Source organism: Sciurus vulgaris (assembly GCF_902686455.1).
Source record: "Sciurus vulgaris genome assembly, chromosome: 7".
Taxonomy (NCBI): Eukaryota; Metazoa; Chordata; class Mammalia; order Rodentia; family Sciuridae; genus Sciurus; species Sciurus vulgaris.
In genome coordinates this window covers 24,480,296-24,488,575 of record NC_136467.1, presented here as the reverse complement: position 1 = coordinate 24,488,575, position 8,280 = coordinate 24,480,296, and positions in this window count along the sequence as shown.

Sequence of the window (8,280 nt, the reverse complement as noted above, 5' to 3'; positions counted from 1 at the left end):
GGCTGTTGTCTGTTTTGTAGGCCCCTTCTCCTCCCCTAAAAATAATCTGCTGTTTCTCTAAAACTGAATACATTCCCCACTTCTCTCTGTACTATTAACAGGTGTATAGCTTCTAAACATTATCAAGCTACTGAGAACGACCTCATACACATAATAAATTTTATGCCTTTTCTTCTGTTAATCTTATTGTCAATTTGTTTCAGAAGACTCAACTACTAGAACCTTCGGAAGGCAAAGGGAAGTTTCCTTGACACAGTCTTTCTCCTATTGACAGAATATTTTTATATGGATGAATTAGTTCATATCATTTTAAAATTATTTTTGGAGACTATTTATGCAACTACATTAAGCCCCCATACTCAAAATTCTTTAAAAATATTAAACTGGTGATTTTAAAATATTTAACTTGATGAAAAACATTGCTCTGTATGTTTATGATGTGAAACAAATGCAAAAAAGTTAGGTGACTGGTTTGGGGTCATCAAGATGAAAGAATAATCCAACGCTTTCATCCTATGATGATTTTTTTTGTTTGTTTCCCCCCAGGTATACTGATGTATAAATTACAAATTGAAATTGTGTACATTTAAGTTTTATGTTTTGGTGTTTTAATATACATTATAAAATGACTTCAATTATCAAGCTAGGGAATATATTCATCCCCATACAGTTACTTTTTTTTAATCATGATAACAGTTATCTAAGTTCTCTTAGAGAAAATTTCAAGTACACAATATAGTATTAGGAACAATAGTCACCATGCTATATTACATCTCTGGAATTATTCATCCTGCACAACTAAAAGTCTGTAACCTTTGACAAACATGTCCCCTTTTTTCCCTATTTCCCATCTCATTTTTCCTCAAGCACCACCCACCAGACGACCATTATGCTTTCTGCTTCAATGTTTGATTTTTTAGATTCCCCATGTAAGTAAGGTCATGCGACACTTGTGTTTCTGTATTTGGTTTATTTCATTTACTATAATGGCCTATAATTTCTGCCTATAGATTACCAACAGTTTTTTAAAGTAGAATCAACACTTCCTGGAAGAACTTCAGGACAGAAATTTCAAGGAGTCCTGCCTGCTGGGGAGTGGGAGAAGCAGGTTCCCTTTAGCCTTTTGTTTCTTTCTCACCTAAATTATTTAAGTAGGAAAGACATTTTTTATCCTAACTGAAGTCCTAAAATTTCCTGTTACTGGTTGATGGCTTCTTTGGTTCTTGTCTTCAGAAAAGAAAGATAAGCGTAATGGATTTATTTGGGGAATATAAAGTACACTTCAGAGAATATGGAGTGGGGCAGATCCAAGGCAAGAGGTACCTGGGGTTTTCCATGTTGCAGGTTTTTCTATTTGGTCTGGAAACCTCCCTCCTCATATATTGCATACTTGTGGGGGAGGTGACTGTAGTTTCCTGTTATGGCTTATTGCAGTGCTGATTTCACCATTTTGGAAAATTTCCTATCAGTACCCAAGCAAAATCCACTGGGGAGATAAAACCTCAATGTAAATGATGTCACAATGACCCTGGAATCACCCAAAGGATGTCACCTCAATGTTCTTCTTATGCTGCAAAGTTGGAAAGTCCTGTGAGCTGGTCACATCCAGTTCATTTTAGTTTTTCTTTTTCTTTCTTTCTTTCTTTTTTTTTTTTTTTTAATTTTCCTTTAGGTTACGTACAATACAAGGATACAAGCTAAAAGCATGGAACTCAAATGTGAAAAATAGGAAGTTTGGTGGTCCATTTTCAGTATATAGTATTTAGCCTTAATTGGGATGTAAGATCCAAATATAGACATTTTGAGATCCAATTCTTGACATTTAACTACTGCCCTCCTTTTTGCCCTCCCCAATTTTAAAGTCAGCCAATCCTGCAGATTGTAAACCTAAGTTCCTCTTATCAGAGCAAGGAACAGAGCTGCATTAGGGATCAAAACAAGTGGACTGTCCACCCAAATGTGCTTGCTTGCCAGGTTGAGTAGCACTCCCTTCTGCAGAAGTAAAATCTGCCTTGCCAAGCTTCTTCCAAGTATGCATTTGATTTTTTACCATTATGGAACCCTGGTATTTCTAAAACCAACTGGCTGTGATTCAATTGCTAGTATTCTTCCTACCCTTCTCTCACTCCACTGCACAGATCCTTCTTCAATCCGTTTACAGTTTACTTCTTTTAAAATTAGTGTCCCATGGATACACCTGACACCAGGACCCACAGTGTCACATCCACGCACGCACATGCGAAAGTTGGGTCAGAGTCATTCCACTGTCTCCCCCTTTCCTGTTCCTTCTTCTTCCTCCTCAATCTCTTGTCCACTTTACTGATCTTTCAATCTGTTGTTTGCTTTACTGCTCTTTCCTCTATTTTGATGAAATTTTCTCCCCACTCCCTCTCTCCCTCTCTTTCATTTTAATTTTAAGATGGAGGAATGTTTCATCACTGGAGGTGAGTGGAGTGAGTCCTGCTCTCCTTACCCTCAACCCCCAACCCCTTGCTCATGTCTACCTATCTGCTCTAGCATATCTACACCAAAACGTTCTCTATACATAGCAACTCATTTCACAGATGAGCATCGGAATACATGTTACTTACTACCATGATAACAAATCCTCACAACAGAGCAAATGAGAAGGTAATCATTCAAGTGAAGTGGGGATTTTGAGCACATGTGTTGTCACAGCTCTAGGTTGAGTGGAGTTATCAACCAATGGAAGCCTGCTGCCTGATTTCTTTCTGTGCCATTTCGTGCATCTACAGCAGCTTTAAACCTCCCCTTCATGGTGGATGGAAGGCTTCATTGCAGCGGCCACTGCAGTTCATGCCTACAAATCTTCTCCAAGGTCAACGCACCAACTGCTAGCAAAACAGGACTGGATTGGATGAGAAGCTTGAATTTTTTGTCCAGAGACATATAAACAGTACACAGCCTAGATTTATTTTTTAAATCTCCATTTTAAAATACAGATGAAATTTAGCTGCTGTAGCATTGCACAATCCCCCACCATCTCAACGAGTTCCTACTGTGTAAATATTGTGATCTTAATAAATAAATACTGAAGCACAGCTGGCGCCAGCAAGATATCGCTGTTAGGTTGCTGTGGCCCTGTTATCACCAGTGGGTGTTGCTAATTATTCTCAGAACTCCAGCTCTGGCATACTAGGGGAAAGGAATGCAGAGGAAAGTCAACAGAGGTTGAAGCAAAAATAAAACATTGTTTGTTTCAGTCCACAGCAAGGGCATTCCACCCTTGTGAAAACCAGAGATACATATAGTATAGGTATGTGAGTTGCTTTTCTCTGTAAAAATGATTTAACAACACTATTTATTTCAGTCCTTGATTGCATTCCAGCTGATTAAAATTCACACCACTTGTTTGTAAGGGCAAGAGGAGGTAATTGGGGTGTTCAAAGGACAGCACTGGGAGTCTGAATGTCTTAAATGAATGAGTTTACCAAGAGAAAGGATTTTTTTTTTTTCCTCCCTGCTTTTCTGGCAGGTGTGTTAATGACCTAGCTTTGCACATCGCACACAAAAGAAGTTCATTGTGTATAACTGTCTTGACTTGAGAAAGCAGATGCTCTTTAGACATATTGTCAAACAGAAGAGAAGCTACATATGAATTGCTACATTCTTTTTTGAAAATGCCATGGTTAATTTTTAATTGCTGGCAGCAGGGTAGACCTGATGACCACAGCATTCCACTCAGGTAGAGTTGGTGCTGGCTCATCAAATCATTGCTGCCTTTCAAGTAATGTTATTTGACTTTGAGCCCCATGGATATAAGCAGGGAGAGTACTGCTAAGGGGCTTCTCCATGTTTTGTGCTTTTATGCTAAAGAATCTATTCTCACTGTTCTCAGCCTTTCATTACACAATAGGGAAGAGTAACTTCAGGAAATGCAAATTAACATAAGTACAAGTTAGATTTTTTTTCTTCTCTTGCTCTCATCACATCTCTTCTCCTCTAGCCTTGCTCTTAGAAACCTTCTCCCCTTACCCTCCACAAGCCCCCTTCAACCTCTCCATTACTAAAACAACTGCAATTCTAAGGCAAGATGATTTGGAGCCAGTTGTTGTGATTCTCTGTCCCCTACAATATATTACAAGGTCCCAGACTGTTGGAAATTCCCTCCTGTTGAGGCATTCTTGGGCTTTACTAGCGAAGTGAGGAAAAATGTACCATACTTACTGAAACTGTTGGGAAGTTTCTTCCAGGCAGTATATGTATAGAAGAAAGTTGCACTCATAGTTGATATTCTTGCCTGCATTATTCAACCAAAATTGTTCTTCATATTATTCTATGTCCCAGAAAAAACTTGAACCAGATAATAAAGCTACTTATGCCTGAAACAGATTGTGTTTGTTTTGACTAATTCTACCTAAATGTTGTTTCTATAGTTGCCTGTTTGAATCACTATGTTAGTAAAGTGGTACTCTTTTCAATTAAACAGGGAAAGAAAAACAAGCACTCTCAAGAATAGCATCTTGCATGGATTTGGGCACAACAAACAGAGATGTCAGGGGGACAGTTCAAAAGCAGCTAGCATTAAGTTAATAAAATGATCATTATAATATATGATCTTAGCTAGGCCAATGGTACTTTGACATCAGACTCAGATGGACCAAACTGTCACTAAAATTCCAATCATATATCTTCTACCTCGCCTCTCTGGAATCCCCATGTTGATCTAGACTTTGCTTTTCTTCGGAGTTCACTTTCTTGGCTCTATTGCCCTGATTTTAATCTCAACTTTTAGTTCCTTGGAATTGTACTTTTTCTAATTCTCAACAGCATTTGTTCCTTGTTTTCAATGGTTTCTGCCTTAAATTGATTCCCTGCCCTCTGATTCCTCTCTCTTCTCCTGAAGAACTCCCTAAGCATGTGAGCCACAAGGAATCCAATATTTCTTCGTATTTCTAATTGAGTTAACCACCAGGACAGCTGTGACTGACAGCAGTGGTGATTTTCTCCAGAGTCCACAGGTTTGAAGGAGCATGAGATATTTACTAGTTCAAATGTTTTCTAACACAGGCATTATATCTGAAATGGACCCAATGATTACCTGAAAGTCTCTGCCTTCTATAACTACAGAGATAGAAATGTCCTTACTTTGCAAAGGCAATTCATTATTCTGGAAAGTTCTCATTATAATGAATCATTGTTTATCTTTAACCACTATCTCCCTTTTGGGTGGCTTTCTTCCAGTCACATAAAATCTATGTGAAATATCTTTAAATGAATCATTTTTCAGATATTAGAAAGATAGTTTGTTTCTACAAAATCTTTTTTCTCCAGAAAAACATCACCACTTTTTCTAACGATTCCTCAGAACTTAAAGTCTCTCTCCTTGTCCATCTAGGCAAAAAAATTCTGGGGAAAATTTTAATCCCACTACCTGCTAGTTCTGTTATCAGGATCCCATGAGGTAAAATCTGCATCAAGGTCTTTCATATCTTTAAAAATGAATCACTATGAGAATTTGAAATCAAACAGTAGTACAACTAGGAGAGTGCCTAGCTTATTTAGAGGAATTATTTCTGTGTTAGGTAGGCAGTACTGATGAAAATGTTGATAGTACTATTATTTTTTTTTTTTGCTTTACACATAATATTTGGAATAAGTTGTATATATATAGTTGTGTGTCTTAAGAGGATATATCTGAAAAACTTAATAGATATTGGTTCTAAAACTGTAATACCACACAAACATTAAAGTTACTAATATTTAAAATTCATTTTTACAAAACTACAATTACTTACTTGTGGGATGAATTCACCAACCAGGTACTGCAAAACTTCTCAAAATTTGAACAGCTCCATCTTCATTTACTGCAGTACTTGAATTTGACCACAGACTCCTTCTAAATACCACCTTTGTAAAGATGTGACATTGTCAATATGGATGTAGAAAACATAATGTTCTAGTCGTTTGCATGATTACCTGTGTTTTCCCTTAAACATTTAAAATATTGTGTTACATCTCCATGAATTTCTTTGTATAATTTCAGAATCACAGACATAGAGGGTACTAGCATACCCAAATGATTTACTTTTATTTTAATGTATTAGCTTTAATGCACATTAATTGAATCTATGACATGCCTCAGAGATTTTTAATATGAACACAAGAACTTCAAACCCCCATGATTATCAAATTTATCTTATGAAATAGCAGAAATATACTTTTGCCACTTGACATGTACATGGGATTTGATTTGCAGTGGAATCTAATAAGTCATTTTCACCATCATGTTTTTCAGAAATTAAATGATTTATATTAAGACCACATACAATCTCTGCCTCCTATAATATTACATTGGTTGTTGATGAAATATCAATGGACTCAGTCACAGCATTATATATGCTGATGTGAAGCAGGTTATTCTTCATAAGATATGATTATTTATAGAATATTTTTCATTATCATCATCAAAGATGAAATAACATCTTTTGACAATTTGAAGGCTGGCACACTGTATTCTCAACTAGCTTTAAGGAATCAGGATCTATAAGGTACTGTGTCTTCATTTCTGTTATGTTTGCCTCACTGGCATTAAAAGCTATCATGCAGAAGGAAGTCTCCTGGAATGTCTCATGGGGATTCCTTACATCCTTGTTAGGAGACATGACTACAGGCTGGGATCATCTCACAATTGTCAAGAGTGACATGTGTGAGCTATCAATATCAGACAGTATACTTCTGAGACATGGGGAAGACTCCCTTGGGCCACTAATGTAGTTGGAATAGTTCATTAGTAAACACTATTTTCAGGTAAATTCACAAAGAATCTCCCTCTTTCCAGAACCACCCATCTCTCAGCATGATCCCTACCAGTCTACCTGTCGGGGCTATGGCTTTTGTTTTTCCAATTTTTTAAAATATGGTTATTCACCTCCATGGAGCCCCTTTAACAAGGTTATGATTTAGTAGAAGGGTTTCCAAACTAAATATATGAGTCTCCAGATTCCTTTCTAGTATCAGTGAGCTTTTTAAGTTTAAATTTTTTAATAAAAATTTTTTTATTTTATTTTATTTTTTTTTATTGTAAACAAATGGGATACATGTTGTTTCTCTGTTTGTACATGGCGCAAAGGCATACCATTTGTGTAATCATAAATTTACATAGAGTAATGTTGTTTGATTCATTCTGTTATTTTTTTCCCTTCCCCCCTCCCCTCCCACCCCTCTTTACCCTCTATATAGTACTTCCTTCCTCCATACTTGCCCCCCTCCCTAACCCTAACTCTAACCCTAACACTAACACTTCCCTCCCCCCCATTATGTGTCATCCTCCACTTATTAGCGATATCATTCGTCCTTTGGCTTTTTGAGATTGGCTTATCTCACTTAGCATGATATTCTCCAATTTCATCCATTTGCCTGCAAATGCCATAATTTTATCATTCTTTATGGCTGAGTAATATTCCATTGTATATATATACCTCGGTTTCTTTATCCACTCATCAATTGAAGGACATCTAGGTTGGTTCCACAGTCTGGCTATTGTGAATTGAGCAGCTATGAACATTGATGTGGCTGTATCTCTGTAGTATGCTGATTTTAAGTCCTTTGGGTATAGGCCAAGGAGTGGGATACCTGGCTCAAATGGAGGGTCCATTCCGAGTTGTCTAAGGAATCTCCACACTGCTTTCCAGAGTGGCTGCACTAATTTGCAGTCCGACCAGCAATGTATGAGTGTACCTTTCTCCCCACATCTTTGCCAACGCCTGTTGTTGCTCGTATTCTTGATAATCACCATTCTAATTGAGGTGAGATGGAATCTTAGGGTGGTTTTGATTTGCATTTCTCTTATTAATAGAGATGTTGAGCATTTTTCCATATGTTTGTTGATTGCTTGTAGATCTTCTTCTGTGAAGTGTCTATTCATTTCCTTAGCCCATTTGTCGACTGGATTATTTGAATTCTTGGAGTAGAGTTTTTTGAGTTCTTTATAGATTCTGGAGATTAGTGCTCTATCTGAAGTATGATTGGCAAAGATATTCTCCCACTCTGTAGGCTCTTTCTTCGCATTGCTGATAGTTTCCTTTGCTGAGAGAAAGCTTTTTAGTTTGAATCTATCCCAGTGGTTGATTCTAGCTTTTATTTCTTGTGCTATGGGAGTCCTGTTAAGGAAGTCTGATCCTAGATCAACAAGGTGAAGATTTGGACTTACTTTTTCTTCTATAATCTGCAGGGTCTCTGGTCTGATTCCGAGGTCCTTAATCCATTTTGAGTTTAGTTTCGTGCATGGTGAGAGATATGGGTTTAGTTTCATTCTGT